Source organism: Rattus rattus, chromosome 4 (genome assembly GCF_011064425.1).
Source record: "Rattus rattus isolate New Zealand chromosome 4, Rrattus_CSIRO_v1, whole genome shotgun sequence".
Taxonomy (NCBI): Eukaryota; Metazoa; Chordata; class Mammalia; order Rodentia; family Muridae; genus Rattus; species Rattus rattus.
The window spans coordinates 101679941-101698644 of NC_046157.1; the positions used below are offsets into that span (position 1 = coordinate 101679941).

Consider the following 18704-nt stretch of genomic DNA (forward strand, 5'->3'; position numbering starts at 1 on the left):
AGGGGATTCGAACACCCACATCTTCCTAGTGAACTGAGCTGCCCCTATACTGTGAGCAAGGGTTAACATTTCCTGGGCTAAGCAACATATCTGTTACTTGGTTTGACCATACAAACTCTTATCTACTTAATGGGATGTCATTTTTTATTATGAGCTAAGTTTTATACATTAAATCAGGGTCTTGTCTATATTCTTACTTTCCAGATTTTTGTTCTAAAATTATGCATGTGACTAACTATTAAGGTTTGAGGCACACACGGTGCTCCTACCTCTGCTTGCTCTTATGCCAGAGTACTCTTCAGAGAATCATGGCATGTTCAAAATCTATGTTCAATCCCCTTTTCCAAGGGAATTAATACAGGCTGACATGTTAACATGGAGCTGTATCCTCAGGCCTCCCATTTTGCTCTTTACTTTATTTTTTATTTTTTATTTTTTTTTTTTGAGCTGGGGACCGAACCCAGGACCTTGTGCTTCCTAGGCAAGCGCTCTACCACTGAGCTAAATCCCCAACCCCTGCTCTTTACTTTTGAGATAAGATTTAATTAAGTTGCCAGGTTTTAACTTGGACTCACTCTGTATCCCAAGCATTTTGAACTTGTGACCCTCCAGCCTGATCCCCCAGATTAGCTGGGATAGCAGGTCTATTCCTCCAGGATTGGCCCAAAATCTGCATTGAGTTGTAGGATGCTGGTTAAGGATACTATTAGTTTCATCTCCCCTGAATACTAACTGGGGTAGCCCTTTTAAGTTTCAGAGCTCCCCTCTCCTTGTCTACTAAATTTTGTGTATTGTTTTGCCTGTATGTGTGTCTGTGCACCATATGTGTATGTAGTGCCCACATACACATCATAATATGACATCAGATCCCTTGGAACTGGAGTTATAGATGACCGTAAACCACTGTCTGGGTGCTGGGACTTGATCTTGGCTCCTTTGAAAGAGTGGCCAGTGCTTTGAACCCCTGACCCATCTCTCCAGCCCAAAAAGTTATTTCTGCTGAATAAAAAGGCCAAGGCTAAGATTGGCCCAAATGGGCAGCCAGGCTCCCCATGAACACCGAAAGTCAGAGGGGAGTCCATTAAGAAGAGAAAGGCCTCTCAGGTCTAGGGAGGGTGGACTACTTCAAACATCAATGATGCTGGAGCAGCACTAATGTCACATGTGGGAAAGACAGGCTTCCAGGCATCACCGGGAACTCTTGAGTTAGAACTCTCAGGCTTTGAGGCCTGCACTCTTGTTTCAAGAGGACAGAGGTGTTGACAGGAAGTCCGTTTCTGCTCTGTCTTATTTGAGCACACTTCCCCTGGTGTGCTCAGTTAGAATCCAGATGTGTATCGTTGGGCAAGAAGACAGTGGAGAGCCCAAGGAAGGGTTAGGACATGGTGTGAGTGGCTCATGGGAGTAAGTCATCAGTGGGAAGAATCCCATAATACTTCCCTTTAAAATCTTCAGCGGAAGACACTGTTAAAAGCTGGTAGGAAGGTCTGGACAGGACACCACGGATGAGACCAGAAGGCCAATAACCAGTGTCCATAGGCGTGCTAGTGACTTTAAAGCTGTCAGAGACAGTGCTGTTGAAGGTGTCTCAGTGAAGCAGGGGCCGAGGTGGAGCTTAGCTTGGTAGCACTGAATGCTTTCCCTGCTGCTTCTGTTTGTCACACAAGCATTTTACTGACCTCTCCATCCCTCATCCCCAGTAAACCCATATCCTTAACTCATTCTGGAACATAGGTGAAAGGGGTTTGGAAAGGTGTGCCACATTTAACAATAAGAACTAGATATATGCTAATTCTGATTCGTGTGTGTGTGTGTGCATGTGCGTGCGAGAATAAGTTTCATTCACAGAACTTATACCAAAGTAGTGCAACACCAGTGTTTGCTTGCCACTCCAGGACTGGGGAGGTAGAGACAGCAGGATTCCTAGAGGTTGCTGACTTGCTAGGCTTGACAAATTGTTGCACTCCAGGTTCAAGAACATGCACACACACACACACACATGCACACACACACACACACACACACACACACACGCACGCACACACACATACACACACACACACACACACACCCCACACGTGCTTTCTCCTCTCTCTCTCACACACTCTCTCTCTCTCTCTCTCTTCTCTTCTCTTCCTTCCTTCCTTCCTTCCTTCCTTCCTTCCTTCCTTCCCTTCCTTTTCCTTTCTTTCTTTCTTTCTTTTCCACCCAAAGAAAAAGTTTTCAAAGAAACCAGCCACAGCAATATTGGAAGGTAGCTTGCGAAGCCACTTTGATCTCACAGAAAACAGAAAGGAAAATAATTTCAGAGGTGCACTGAGAGCAATTGTTTGAGCAGAGAGAGAGAGAGAGAGAGAGAGAGAGAGAGAGAGAGAGAGAGAGAGAGAGAGAGAGAGAGAGAGAAGCATTTTCAATTTTAAAGAGAATTTTGTGCCAGTCTTGATATATTGGTTGTGTTTTCCATTTTTAGATGTAGTATTTAGTCATATCCGGGCAACTTAATTACTTTAGAGCCCGGAATCTGGCATCAGCCTAACCTGTGTACAGAATGGGCTACCTCACAGGGGACTTTTTATATGAGTTAAGTGACGTAATATAAAGGTGGCCTGGTGCCTGGCCTGGTGTGTACTTGCTTATACAATGCTGTTCAGAGTATTAGACTTTAAAAACTATGAAATTGGGGGCTAGTTTGGGAATTTTTTTTTTTTTTTATTTTTCATCTATTTTTTTTTCTTTCCTCCTCTGCCCTGAAATCTGAAATACTTACAGGTTCTCCTTTGTGTCCTTTAGGGCCAACGGACCCTGGAAATCCAGGCAGCCCAGTGTCACCCTGCCAAGAAAAAGCAGAAGTGCTTGAGTGCAGAGAAACGCCCCTTGTCCCATGGAATCCCACTGGGTTCAGGGCCTCGGTGAAGATCTGACCCTAGTCAGGCTGTCTTCCTAATGAGGTGTCTTTGCTCTCCTCCACGCCTTAGGCCCTCCAGAAATCCATAACATTTCATTAAGACATTTAAAATTAATGTGGAACAATGTTAATCACTTTTCAAGGGCAGGGCACGCAGAGGAGAAAAGAATTATAGTTTTGTTCCAGTGTGCCAAAACCATTATTTATTTATTTTTGCATTTAAATGACCCAACCGTCTGCTCCTGTTTTCTTCTGAGGACTTATTTCTTATTTTAGGTGGGGGTGGGGTGGGGTGGTCAGTGACCATAGAAAGAAAAAGGAGTCTGACGGCTGTCCTCAGCGTTTCTCTTGAAGGCTGTGGACAAAGAATACATTCTTGCTGACTTGGTGACAGCAGCTTAGAAATCTCTAAGATGTCCTGGTCAAAAACATTGAAGATGGATTTGTATTTGACATTGTACTGGCTGGTTTTTTGTGTCAACTTGACACAAGCTAGAGATATCACAGAAAAGGAGCCTCAGTTGTGGAAACGCCTTCATGAGACCCAGCTGTAAGGCATTTTCTCAACTAGTGATCAAGGTAGGAGGGCCCAGCCCATTGTGGGTGGTGCCGTCCCTGGGCTGGTGGTCTTGGGTTCTATAAGAGAGCAAGCTGAGCAAGCCAGGGGAAGCAAGCCAGTAAGTAACATCCCTCCACGACCTCTGCATCAGCTCCTGCTTCCTGACCTGCTTGAGATCCAATCCTGACTTCCTTTGGTGATGAACAGCAATGTGGAAGTGTAAGCTGAATAACCCTTTCCTCCCCAACTTGCTTCTTGGTCTTGATGTTTGTGCAGGAATAGAAACCCTGACTAAGACAGACATAGAAAGAGTATTTTCAGACTATGTAGTTGGAGAGAGCTTCCTTGTAGGCAGGAGTGACATCATGACCACACATCAGAGCTTTAGAACTGGAGTTTTTAAAAAGTATTTATCAGCGTCCCCAAACAACCACTTGATTCTTAAGTTAAACATAGCCCTAAACCACAGGTAGTTCTGAACATTTTTCCCTCCAGCCCGAGGTGAGTTTTGTAAAACAATGTTTACTGTTGTATCTACAGGTATATATCTTTCTTAAATTTTTTAACTTTCAAAGATAGACAAAACCAAATAGTATATGTCAAACCTTTCAATATTAAATACTCAGAAGAAATTTAAGAAAATCATGGGGGAGAAATTCTCCACATTTCCCTCTGTATTTTTATCCCAGACAGAATGACTGTCTTGAGTTCTGTAATTACCTTTCAGTCCGTGTTTTCTAATTTTACTCTCTATATAACCACAAATAATATATTATTTTGATGATGTAGGGTGGATTCTATGGGGAGTTATCTTGCATTCAACTTTCTTCTCAGAATACAAAGGATAGGACAGAGAGCCCAGGCATAGAAGAGAGCATAGAATTAATCTATGGAGGCAAGGTTACCTCAGCCCTGCTGACCTGCACTGCAGTGGTCTCTAGCTTTTGTCTGTTACAAACAAGGCTTCACTGAATGTTTTTAATGTAACAATGAATCTGTAAGGAACTCTTCAAACAACTATCCATGAAATTACTGTAGTCTTTGGCATCTTTATATATCCCTACCCAAATTCATATCTTGGCATTTTGTATAATGGATAGACATGATCGTTTTCCTATTAACTATCTTTCTTGATTTGTAAGTCCTAATATTCATTTGATTTAAAAAGGTTAAGCCTCCGTACTAATTTTTCAAGCTTCAGAGCTTTAGGCAGTCATGTGGAATTCCTGTGTGAGAAAACCACATGAATTTTAAAAGCCAGTTCACACCTACACAATTTGCACAAGGGATAGCCCAGTGGGATTCTAGACAGTCAATTCACAGACTAGCGGATATATATGTATAGCTCTGGGTCCTGGATGTCCTGGAACTTTGTAGACCAGACTGGGATTAAAAGCATGCGCCACCAAGCCCAGCGAGTTTGTATATTTTATACCAGTATGTTCTACAGTTTGCTTCTCTGTAGACCGACTGCATCATTTTTGTATTGTCCCTAAATGACTTATACATTCCTAGCCTTTTCTCTGGGTTCCTTTGAATTTTAAGCTTAAGAATTAATGTAAGTTTTGTGAGAGAATATAGTTGTGAAATTTAAACTGTGCTAGCTATATTTCTTTAAATATTTATTTACTTTGTGTGTGTACAGTTGCATGTGCACACATACCTGCTTGCCTATATGTGTGCCACACGTGTGTGTACCCCAGAAGCCCAGAAGAGGGTGGGGTGTTTTTTGGAGTTACAGGCAGTTATGAGCTGCCCTTTGTGAGTGCTGGAAACTAACCCTGAATCCTTGGTAAGGGCAATAAATGTGTTTAACTTCTGAGCCTTCTTTCCAACAGCCCTGACATATGTTTTGATCCTAGCAAAATACATCTTTGGATATCCCCAGCTGTACTTTACTACATCGGGGGTGGTGGGTGTGTGTGTGTGTGTGTGTGTGTGTGTGTGTGTGTGTGTGTGTGTGCGTGTGTGTATGTTTTCTAAAGATGGTAAATTCTGTATAATGTAGGAAGGTAGAGAAGGCAGTGACCACGTTAGGCACCAATGTATAGTAGGCTTATAAAACTCTAAAGTGACCTTCATGTCATCCAACAGCTTTGTGGTATTGTCCCCTCTATATAGGCACCAAGGATTAACACTCCTGACAAGAAGACTCATCTAATTTAGCAGAAATAGAAAACAAGTGAATGGGGCTAGAAATTACTTATAAATACACATCTGTTCAAAATAAAAGATTTAAAGAATACTGCTAGTTAAATCTTTTGTTCTGCCTTCCAACTCGAGTCTCCTCCCTTCAGAATTCTGGGGAGGGATGCAAAGAAGAATGAGACGAGGCAGTGAGGATGGAAAATGGCTCATTCAGATATGAGCTAAATCAGAGCTCCTGAGCAGAAGGTGTAAAGCAAACAAGAAAACAAAACAAAGCAAGACAAAATGGGTGTTTATTGACAGCCTAATTTGCATCGAGAATTGTGCTTCCAGGAAAGTTCATCTCATTAGCCTGTAATCCTTCCATCAATTCTTCCTGTAGATGATTATGTCTGCTTTGCATACTGGGAACCTGGTGCTTAGGGTAAGGAGGTGGCTCCCCAAGGACACTTAACAGTTTATACCACAGCCAACTCTTGATCCCAAAGGTAACGCTCATTCAACCCCCTCAGTGGTTCCCGGCCCCAACTGAATGTCAGAATCACCTCATGTATTTAAAGAACGAGCTACTGGTTTCCCTCTCCTCAGAGTCCCTGTGCATGGGGCTCTGGGACAGGCATTCCATTACCCTCCCCTGGTGCTTCTGTGCAGGCAGGGCTTGGAACCCCTGGTCGTATCACAAGCATAAGCAGAGATCCACAGGAGAGTTTACATCTTCACTGTGGAAGACACAGGTCTAAAAAGCCAAGAGATTGATCCAGAACAGACCGGAAGTATATGCATGTGTGGAGCTGACTTCATTTTCCCAGCAGCTGCTACACTTAGGCTTTCTGCGTGGACTTGATGCCTGTTTATTGGCAGGGCTGTCCCTTCGTTAATGGTAAGTTTAAAAAAAATACTTTCATAGGTGCATTGATATCACGCACAGCATCAAGTTCCCTGTAGACCCTTCTAGACAAATCATTTATTCGGGTAGGGAGATGGAACAGATATGCTCCCGGCTTTTTCTAACTCCACTTAACATTCCGAAGCAATTAAAAAGATCCCGGGCAGTAGGAACGGTCCCTGGAGTTTGAGGTACACCTGTTTTACAGAATCAAATTTCTCATCAGCACGGTCTTAAGAATTTCTAAGTGACATATGTTTGCTAATGAAGAGGGCAACATAGAAGCCAGCTGTTTTGTTCCAAGAAACGAATCATCATTTAAATGCTTTAAGAGTATCACACTCCCTACTTCTCCACTCAGCTGTCCTGTGCCACAAGCTTAGTGTCCCTGTGCCCCCAGCCTGCATATGTCCAATAGCAATTACTTAAAATGCAATCCATTTGTGAGGTTGGGATATGATTCCATAAGGTGTTGCCTCACAGGAAATAGCATTGTTCAAACTCCAAGACTCAAGAGTGACTTGGATTGCTTCAGAGTCATTTTTTTTTTTAAATCATTTTTCAGAATGTCGGGGTTTTATTTATGCATCCCGAAGAGTTTTCCTCTTGAATGGCTAGTCTATAAGGAACTCTCTGTTCCTGCTGATATGATCTTTTAGCGATTTTTCCTGGTGAGAGATACACAATCTTTTGAATAGATTGGCTGTGCTGATTTATAAAGCACAGAAGTCATATTTCCTGGACTTGTGTCGAAAAGTATTGTGCCCTCAATCAAGAGAACTTTTACTGGGGAAATGAGGGAAGGTAGCTCTCAGAGGCCATCTGCCCCCAGAGGATTTTCAAGCCTTCATATCCTCTGCCTGTAGATTTAATGTGCATTTTTTTATTTTTAAATTTTTTTCCTCTGACCGGGACACATCCTCACTCCAAGGTCATCACGGTTTTACAATCGAACTAGAATAAAGTGATATTTTCCGTAAAGAAGTTAATCTGCCACCTTTATAACTAATAAAACCGGACTTTCAACTGAGGACGAGGAAAATGTAATGGAATCGCGTTGGTATTTTAGCTTGAAAACTGGTTTTGAAATAACTGCTTGGCTAGACTACTACAGGGCATGATAAAACCTCACTCCAACAAAACGAAATACTCCCATGACAGCCTTTGTTTTAAGAACAAAAAACCAGTGAGCTTGATCCACAAGCATTTTGCTGTGTGGATCTTCCTTGATATGGTTTTGGCTATCTGCAAGGATCTCTCTCTCTCTCTCTCTCTCTCTCTCTCTCTCTCTCTCTCTCTCTCTCTCTCTCTCCTCTCATTAAAATTTTTAACAGCCTGACTGTAGTCCTTCGTCCCCCACTCCCATCCACTCTCCCTCCATATCCGTGATCTCCCGTGGATACCAACCAACCATGCCATATCAAACTGCAGTAAGTCTAGGCACTTCCGCTCCTATTAAATTGGACAAGACAACCCAGCACGCAGAAAGGGTCCCAAAGGCAGGGATCAGAGTCAGAGACAGCCTATGCTCCCGTTGTTAGGAGTTCCACAAGAAAACCAAGCTACACAACTGTAACATATGTGCAATGGGCCTAGGTTAGGCCCAGACGAGCTCTCTGATTGGCTCTCTGTGAGCCTCTGTGAGCCCAGGTTAGTTCATTCTGTGGGTTTACTTGTGGGATCCCTGACCCTTCGGGCTCCTACAATCCTTCCTTTGTATTATGGATTTTCTTCAAACCGCATAGGTCTTTCGCCTTTTCTGACCATTATTAACTGTGTTTCTCTTGACACATTCCTTCCCTTGTAGCTCGCCCCTGCTCAGTAGCGCCCCCAAGGGGCAGCATCCAGCTGCTGGTTAGCAGGCAGGTAAGGCTCCTGCTCACGATGACTGCTGCCTCTATAGGTAAAAGTACTTAATCATTTTCAACAACAGCAATAACGACGACGACAACAACAGCAGTAGCAGCAACATCAACAACAACAACAACAACAACAACAACAACAACAACAACAACGTGGCACTTTACCTTTTCTCCTTTGGGGCCACTAGCTCCATGCTCACCAGTTCCCTGGGTTTAAAAAAAATTCAATTGTTTTTAATACATTCCATTTTGAAAAGTTGCTAGTCAAATGTTAGTACTTTAACAACGTTTGACTCTTTGGTGGACACTTTTCTGTTTTCCATTTTATTTCTGTTCATGTAATTAATATTTAACCCTGTTAAATCGCTCCAACATTGGAGACCCCGTCTGGTTTTTTTGTTTGTTTGTTTTTGGTGCTCTCTCCTGGAGAAACAGCACAGCTCCAAGACTTCCTTCTCCATAGGCAGACCTGCCACCCTCAGGTGAATTCTCCTGCTCTTTCTACTTTCAAATATTTATTGCCTTAATTTGACTCCGCCCACCCTGGACAGTTGACGGTGGCTGTTGTGACACAGAAAAAAGCAAATACAAATTGCTAGGAAGCCATTTGGCTGTTGGATCCTCTGTGTGCAGAGAGACCATTAGTAAACAGGGAAGAGAACGGGCAGGTTCTCATCAGTGAATTTCCACAAGTTTGGTCCAGAAAAATCCTCACTCCCCTAAGCCATGTGGAACCTGTAACCTGACATCCCAGAACTGCAGCCCGGTAACCCCAGGCTCTGTCTAGTACCAGCACTGATCAGGCGGTGTTCCCCCATGTACATGGTGGAGATTGTAGAATTGGAAATGACATGTGCTTGTAGCTCAGGCCTGAACACTGACCAGTTCCGACTGTCCCCAGTGGAAGTGATCTCACGCCGGAAAACTACATGCAGGACTTCTCCAAAGTGGAGTCCCTGCATACATGTCACTGTGTTGGCTGCTGGTGACTCTTCTGTTACATGGTACAGACGTAGGCTCTTGTGTTTTGAAGGATACCTGTGGCTCTGGATTTAATGTGCTCTATGAATGGCACCTGGGTTGGCCTTGCCTCTCTCTAGGTTCACTCTTCTGTCTCTGTCTCTGTCTCTTGGGCTTCTCCTCTCTCCCCATCTAACTGGAGAAGGTTGGTCTTTCTTAAGATTTGGTCCAGGCTCTCTCCTCAGTGCTCTCTCCCAGGTCTTCTTGTTAACCCCTGTTGTCTAGGTGTTGTTTAAACAACAATGAGTTTCTATGCTTGCTGGGTCTCTTCCTACCTCAGCTTTAGACTTGTGTATCTAATTCTAGAAGCAGTTCATGCCAACAGATTAAAAGATGAGATGAAAACACACACACAGCGTGCAATTGAGAGGAAGTGGGGGCGGGGGAGGGGAGGAACAAGAAGTTTAACATTGGTTAACCCAGAAGAGAAAGGCAGGGGCTGTCTTTACAACATATTTCTGAAAGGTTTTTTGGGAGTAATAGTTTTATTTTACAATTGAAAAAAAATTAGGATAGGAAATCTACACTTATCCCTCTTGCCTAGAGAAGCGTTTTCTTTCTATCTAGTATTATTCTCCCATTTATTGTCACTTTTCCTTTTCTTTTTCTTCTTGAGGCAGGGTCTCCTCTGTCTTAGTGTTGTCTTAAAGTTATTGTTTAGCCCTGCCTGGCCTCAAACTCCCAGTTCTTCTGTTGGGATTACAGGTATAGTCCACCATGCCAGCCTTCTGCTTTTACAGTTTTTTTTTCTTTTTAATATTCCCTTGGCCATCCAGTCTAGCCATCTTCACATACCCAGAAACAAACTTCAGAGATTTCCTGATGACACTAGTCATTTTGACATGGCGCCTGTAACTGTGCTTAAAACATCAGCATCCCCTCCCCCCAGCTACATTTTTGCTTGGGTAGTTTTAGGGGTGGGTGCTGGAATGTGCATTTATGTAAGCTGCCATGTATTTATCCTCGGTCTTTAGATTTTGATACTCCATGTGCTTGGACCACGAAGCAGAAGACCATGCCACGTCTCTGGCAAGGGTATATCCTAATGTATGCCAGCCACCTCCAGGGCGCCATAGCTGAGGTAGGTTGGGTACAGCAATTGCTCTGAATCTTCAAGTCTAATGGTCTTTCAAAAAAAAAAATCTTGATTCTTCTGATGGCTTTAGTCCAGAAAACCAACAAAGCCATCAGAAGATGACATGTTTGTTTTTAACTCAGTAATCAGGCCAGGAAATCCAGTTAGTCCCTGGTCATGGGGGTTCGTAGAGCTCCATTCTTGAGTTTATTGCACCTGTCTCAAACTTGAACTTGAGTGGCATTTACTCATTGACATGTGATGTTGGCTTCTCTTCTTTACCCAGCTATTGGCAACAAAACAATCAGTCAGCTTTACAGGAATAACAAGACAGGAGTCTTCTGGCTTCTAGACCTGCAATTCTGCTTTATGTGAGGTTGTAATTGGGGATGGTGCTGGTGGTGGTGGTGGTGGTGGTGGTGGAGGACCTTGGCGCCATTATGGGTATTCTTGGAAGTCTTCTGAAAAAACTTGACAGTCACGTAATTTTTGTTTATGTTTATTGAAAGTTTCTGAGAGACAGTGTTAACGGTCATGGTGTGTGCCTTGCCAATTTGCCTGCCCAGCTGAGGAGTTGTGGGTGTGAGCAGTATCCCTTTCTTCTCAGATGGGAAACGTCAAGAAGAATGTTGGAACCATTGTCAGGCAGTAGGAGAACTCAAGGCTACTCTCATAGTTTCAAAGAGAGAATTTCCAGTCAGAATACTTTGTGGTAGGCACATATAGCTAAATCTATCCTCTCTCTCTCTCTCTCTCTCTCTCTCTCTCTCTCTCTCTCTCCCCCTCTCTCTCTGTATCCATCCATCCATCCATCCTTCCATCCATCCATCCATCTATGAAAGAAACCAAGGACATAAACTTACTGCTAGAATATGGAGTCATCACCCCAATTCAAGCTCCTGCCTTTAGAAATATGCTCTAATATCCTAGGCATGGGAAAAAATAGAAGCTACTCATTGAGGACTGCAGCTGTGAACCTGCTTCACTTATTCGTATGTAGTCACATGACTCCCAGGATTTTAGAATGTTAACTTAGTTTGACAACAGGGTGGCAAATATAACTAGTTACATGATGAAGCTATCACTACCTTCATATGACCATGTCTTGCTCAGCCTGCCTTTTTATAGGACTCAGGACCACCAGTCCTGGGATGGCCCCGCCCACAATAGGCAGGGTCTTCCCCCATTGATCATTTTTTTTTTCCTTTCCTTTTTTTTTTTTTTTTTTGGAGCTGGGGACCGAACCCAGGGCCTTGTGCTTGCTAGGCAAGCGCTCTACCCATTGATCATTAATTGAAAAAATTTCTTACAGCTGGCTCTCGTGGAAGCATTTCCTCAACTCTTCTCTGGTGACTCTGGCTTGCCTCCAGTTGACATTGCTTTATATATCCTCGTTGGATTTAATTCTGTATTTGAAAAGACCTTGGATGTCTGTTTTCAGACAAGAGTTCACCGTTCGTTCTATCCAGTCGTTCAGCGTGAAGCTATACTTTGACATGTGGAAGGAAAATGCATCGTTTTGCTATCTTTTGTTTTGGATCGGCTGTCTGGAGAAGGGAAACACCGGATTCGGTAGCTGAGAGGCATCACATCAATCTCCATCGGCTCAGACCGAGCCTAATGATGTGCAAGACGGAATAACTGAGCATTTTCAATGTAGGTCTTCAAAAACATGTCAACCGTCTATCTGCCCGCCTCCTCCTAGTACTCAGTTTCCGTAGAGAACCCTTTACACCCATGGAGGGAGCTCGAGACTTTAAAAGCTGATAGAGGGTACTGAATATTTACTGAAATTCCCAGAGCGGAAGACAACGAGGAACAGTTTGGCTGGGCAGGGAACAGAATTTCCTTCAGGGGAGAAGTGTGCTCGGCATTGATGCTGCTCTGTAAACAACCCAAGAGGATGAGAGCAGCTGCTCGAAGATTATTTCTGTGATAGAGAAGGTAACGTTTTCTCTTTTAAAGCTTTGCATCCTCAAGTGAGCACGTGAGGACACACGTGATCGGACTGGCTTTGCTCTCCAGCGAGTTGCTCTTGGGCTCTTGTTTTTCTCTTTCCTTGTCTATTGTTGTTGGTTTTTTTTAAAAAAAAATCTTCCGTTTCTGATTTTTGCTGTAAAGGGAGAACTTTCTTATGCCCGTGTTTCCTTTCTGGGTGATACAGTGGATGTGTGGAAGAATAGATTCATTTTGTGCGGGGACCAAAATGCAAGTGCAGACTGCTGGGATGAGGGATGAACCATCCAGGCTCTTAGCTCGGAGCAGGGAGGGGGCAGGGAGTGTGCTACTCATCCTCCCACGGGTAGCTGCCTCAGCAGAATCTGAGCTGTGCCAGCGCCGGAGCTGCTGCCAGAGGATGAGCTGAGGTCCACGGCTCGGAGCAGGCATCACATAAATCAATGCCAATTTAAAAGGGAAGATTGTTTTAACCTTGGAGTGTCACTTTATATGTCTCAATACATGGCCCATTATTTACTCTCAGCTCCTCCCCCACTGTGCTCATTTGTTACAGTCGGGCCATCAGGCATGCAACAAACTGCAAAATGCAACAACCGTACTATCCTGAGCCAGATGCCGGTGGCAGGGAGAAAGCCAAGTGAAAAACGCATCTCGGTCATCAGGGCACATTGGGCATGTTGCTTTGTGAAGAGATGGCCACAATACTGAAGTATCTTTCAGTGTGGGTCCTGCATGTGGGCTTCCTTATAGATCCTCATGGGACCTCGGTGTAGGAGGCTCGTCCACTCTCAGGAGGAAACAATAAACTGTTGGCTCCGCTACCTTCCATCGACTCTGTAGATGCGAACACTTCTGAGCCAAATGGTTCTATTGTATTATTGAGGGGGGAAATAAGCCGCGGCTCCCCCTCTTTACCCTAGTGTCTTCTGGCTCCAAAGCCATTTTTGGGGCACACACGAACTAATATGAGGCTCTGTTTTGTACTAGAGATGACAGTAACTGGGGTGTTCTCAGGAGAGGCAATAGGTAAGTCACAGGTACTGGCGTGGAACTCACAGAAGTCCCCACTTGGCTCCTGAGCTCAGTTCCCATTACAGCAAGTGTAACCTTAAAGTCTGAAGCGCAACCCTTCCAACTTCAGACTCTCAAATACGAAGGGTCCATATATTTTCATTTAAGGAAAAACTGACTCGTTGGTAAGGAAAAATATATATAGAAGTAGTGTTGGGAGACCTGTAAAGATACAAGCTTTAAAAGTTCTGCAAGGGCTAGCAGATATTTAAGTAGTTGAGTACGGACGTGGTACATTTTGTACCGATGTCAAGAGTAATATCGTATAGTGTTTAAACATTTCTAGCTGACTCGTGACATCGGATTCAAGTTATTCTCATTATTTTGAAGCTTTTATTGTAAGTCCTATTTCATAACAGTATATGTCATAACTAATGCCCTTATATTGATTCAATTTAGACACACTTCAAGCTTGCTTTTAAAAACTTGCCAACTTCTAAGATTTTTTTAAAAGCTAGTAGCAATTTCTTTATTTAATAAAGAATCAGGAAACATATCATAACCATGCTAACACAGCATTCCCCTAAAAAAATCTAAACAAACAAAAAGGTTCAAAACAGGACCATAATCTTAATTTGGCAAAAGCAATAAAATATTTACATGTTTTGTTTTAAATTTACTAATTATGGATCTTCTAGGCTTTATGCTGTCTATATGAAGTTTAAGTGGACGAACAAAGAATTAAGATTTTAAATTAATTATTTTGTCTTAAGATTAAATAATAAAAATGTGCTTTTGAGCACCAGCTATCGGGTTGGGATGTGGGAGGTGGCTCAGTGGTTAACAGCACTTGTGCTTGTAGAGGATCCCATTTCAGTTCCCAGAGCCTATACTGTGCGGCTTACACTCACTGGATATTGTAACTGGTTTCAAAATGTCTGACACCTTCTTTGGCCTCTTTGAATATCAGACACACAAGTCACACACACACACACACACACACACACACACACACTCATAAAGGAAAATTAAATAAGTCCTTAAAATTAAAAAAAAAAGAACACCTTAGTTGAATACAGGCTTTTGGACTATGTGAACAAAGATACAATATTGGCTACAGAAATCTATGGGAAACGAACTCAAGAAAAAAAAAATACAAGTCTCTAGCTTTTTCTGTGGCACAAGGTATCAATGACAGCTGGCAGGTATTGAAAGGCCCCCAACTGCTGTCATTTTGGGCAATGAAGGACAAAATGGCACTGGTTTCCCCTATGTGATCAGACCCTATATGTTGTTCTTGAACAATGAACCCACCAACGAGGTCATCCCTATATTGGAGTCCTGTGCATCTAGTTACCAGAATTATTATAATGATTAGAATTATTCTTAGGAATAATTAGGAGTTACTCTTGCCACTGAGACAGTTCCATCATCATCATCATCATCATCATCATCATCATCATCATCACCATCACCATCACCACCATCATCATCATCATCATCATCATCTGTGGGGTATGAACATGTGCCTGAAACCTTGACATAGCATCTACTGGTTTTGAGGAATCTACCAGCTGTGGAGTCACTTAGAGCTTCAGATAACAAATTATTTCTTTTGGTCCTCCATCATCAAACTGTGAGCTACCACTTATAAAAAACTATGGAGCTAAACACTTACTTTACAATATGCCTAGGATTTTTTTAAAATTTGAATTTGAAAACACAGTGTTCAGTATGGGAAGATGATCTGAGCACATGTGACCCTGTCCCAAGGTCTGAGATTTAAGGATCTAATAACACTTTCTTGCTAAAAACGTAATGACGTTAAAATCTATGCACACAAGCCGTGGGAATAAAGAAGCCATACCTTGTTGAAGTATCCAGCAAAAGGCTGATGTGGTCCCTGTAACCCAGGAGGTCCCTGAATGAGAAAGCAAAACCAAACACAGTTCTCAAAACAATGCGTGCTGTACATGATACACTCAGAGTCTATTTTGTTAGACGTTCTAATCAATAGGGAGTTTCATGGCTATCAACACATAATCGGAGTTCCCAAAGCTTTTGTTTTTCTAGGTTATGTCTTACATGAAGCCAAAGTGTAGACCCGAGCGGCAACAGGAGACATTTGCAAGCTCAATTCTCATCAAGATCTTTATTAAAAGGGGTTCCATTCCACCCACGAGACTTTGTAACTTCAGTTTATTTTCTGTGATTTTTGTACAACAGAACGTAACCAATGTGTTGTAGAAATGCTTGCTACCTCACACACTGTTAACATAAAATGTGGAGAAGTATAATTTTCCTATTGCTTTACACTAATAAATGTTGTTCAAAATGGGAATACACATGGATTTTTAGACCAGGAAGAGACATGTAAAAAACTCACTTCTAAAATGCTATAAAACTGGCTGTTTTTATTGTCTGGCTTGATCTGGGTGGTAAACAAGAAGTAAGGTAGCTGTCCATCTCTAGAACTTCCAGGAAGGATGGAGATAAAAGCTCTCTAAGGGTTACATTTTGGAATAAAGCCATAATAAACACCAAGTTTAGCACTATTTTATGAAGGAGCTTAAGCCAAGGTAGATTCATCTATCTCAGATATATTGTATATAAATCATCTAGATCTCAAAGTCTAGGAGGGGAGAAAATACTAAAGAGACAAAGTTCCCATTTTTTTTTTAAGAAGACAATCGGATGACTTAACCAATTAAAGAGCTCCATTGCACAAAGATTATCTTTAAAAAGGGAATTTAAGTATTGAAATGTGAAGAAAAACATTTAAGGAACAATTTCTAGCTACACTCCGATGTAGGTAACATATTAGGAGTGTGGGCCTACTTAATGCTGGTTAACATTTACACCAGGTATTTCCTATGCCTGGCTCGTGATTGGAGATTATTTTAATATGACGAATTAGCACTGTGCCAAGAAACATAAAAGATTAGAGGATGGGGTGATAAATGCCTTGGAGCAAGTTGGTACGATTCTTGAGAAAGTAATGGGACCTGCAAGTAATGGAGCCAACCATGATCAGAAAGACAAACAGTGCTTTTACCTTGCTGAAATAAATAATTTAAAAAGGAGCTAATGTCAGGGGCGAATTCTCATGACATTATATACATCCAGCCTTGAGTAAAATATTCTAGGTCCATTAGATGAAACAACGAGGGAAGCAACCATTCAAATGAGGGTGGTTGTAGATTTTCAAGTCAATATGTGTAAGTTAATAACTTATTCTCAAAACCTAGGAGGCAAGTTATCCCATACACACTGATCTTTCTGAAGATATATATGAAGCAAGGAGGAATTCAGCACTGTGGGTGGCAGGATTAACAGTTAGTTGAGGCACTAGGGGGTCTAGGTGTCAAGTATTCAGTGTGTGTGTGTGTGTGTGTGTGTGTGTGTGTGTGTATGTGTGTGTGTGTCTGTGTGTTGTTAATGGTAAGACCCTTTATATTCATGCCTACTCTCTTTAGAAAATACAAAGAAATTCAACCAAATTAAAAAAAAATAGAACAAAGCAGAAGAAACACACACACACACACACACACACACACACACACACACACACAAATTCCATAAAAAAACTCTCAATCAGAAACCATAATACACAGCAAAAGACCAGTAAGATAAATAAAATGTCCCAAACAAAGCATTATAAGACAAAAAAAATGCATCTGGTAAGAGGGACCCTCCACTGAGGAAGTGACTTGATCAGATTGACCTGTGGACATGTCTTCGAGGGCACTTTCTTAGTTGTTGATTGATATAGGAAGAATCGACCCACTGTGAGCAGTATCGTCCTTAGGCAAAAACAATTCTTAACAATAAAAGAACTTCTGGGGAGAATCACCATCCCTGGTCTCAAGCTGTACTACAGAGCAATAGTAATAAAAGCTGCATGATATTGGCACAGAGACAGGCAGGTAGATCAATGGAATAGACTTGAAGACCCAGAAATGAACCATACATCTATGGTCACTTGACCTTGGACAAAGAAGTCAAAACCATCCTCTGGTAAAAAGACATAATTTTCAACAAATGGTGTGGGTCTAACTGACAGTCAGCATGTGGCAGAATGCAAATTGATCCATTTTTGTCTTCTTGTACATAGCTCAAGTCCAAGTGGATCAAAGATCTCCACATAAAATCAGACACAGTGAATCTAGTAGAAGAGAAAATGGGAAAGAGCCTCGAACACATTGGCACTGGGGAAAATTTCCTGAACAGAATATCAATGGCTCAGATTCTATGATCAACAATTGACAAATGGGACCACATGTAACTGAAATGCTCCTGTAAGGCAAAGGACACTGTCAATAGAACAAAATGGCACCCAACAGATTGGGAAAAGATCTTCTTTACCAACCCTACATCTAGTACAGAGCTAATATCCAAAATATACAAAAAAAAAAACTCTAGGAGTTAGACTCCAGAGAACCAAATAACCCAATTAAAACTCAGATACAGGGCTAAACAAAGAATTCTCAACTGAGGAATCTCTAATGGCCAAGAAGCACCTAAAGAAATGTTCAACATCCTTAGTCATGAGGAAAATGCAAATCAAAATGACTGAGAGTCCACCTCACCCCAATTAGAATGGATGAGATCAAAAACTCAGGCGACAGCAGATGCTGGCAAGGATGTGGAGAAAGAGGAACACTCCACTGTTGGTGGAATTGCAGACTGGTACAACTGCTTTGGAAATCAATCTGGTGGCTTCTCAGAAATTTGGAAATATTTCTACCAGAATACCCAGCTATATCAGTACTGGGCTTATACCCAAAAGATGCCCCAACATATAACATGGACACATGCTCTACTATGTTCACAGCAGCCTTATTTATAATAGCCAGAAGCTAGAAATAGCCCAGATGTCCCTCAGGGAAAGAATGGATATAGAAAATGTTGTACATTTACACAATGGAATACCGGTCAGCTATTAAAAATGACAACTTCATGAATTTTGTAGGCAAAGGCATGGAACTAGAAAATATCATCCTGAATGAGGTAACACAGACACAAAAGACACATATGGTACATACTCACTGATAAGTGGATATTTGCCCCAAAGCTAGGAATACCCAAGATACAAGTCACAGTTCATATGAAGAATATGTTATTCCTTAACAAGAAGGAAGGCCAAAGTATGGATGCTTCAATTCCCCTTAGAAGAGCAGAACAAACTAATCATGGGAGACAGAAGGAGGGAGGAGGGACCTGGATGGGAAAAGGGAGGGGGAGAGGAAAAAAAAGGGGAGCAGGATCAGATATGGGAG

The 18704-nt window shown here is 42.1% G+C and overlaps 1 protein-coding gene across 1 annotated transcript in view; it reads right to left on the reverse strand.

The window, feature by feature from the left end:
* LOC116899258 (collagen alpha-1(XIX) chain) overlaps window positions 1-15332 on the reverse strand; it is an 81302-nt gene extending 65970 nt beyond the window's left edge. The window contains exons 1-3 of the mRNA XM_032900875.1: window positions 15293-15332; window positions 8526-8567; window positions 2768-2830 (exon numbers count right to left, since the gene is read on the reverse strand). The gene's annotated coding sequence lies outside the window, so the exon portion shown is untranslated. The remainder of the gene's footprint in view (window positions 1-2767; window positions 2831-8525; window positions 8568-15292) is intronic.
* Between the last annotated feature and the right edge of the window lie 3372 nt (window positions 15333-18704).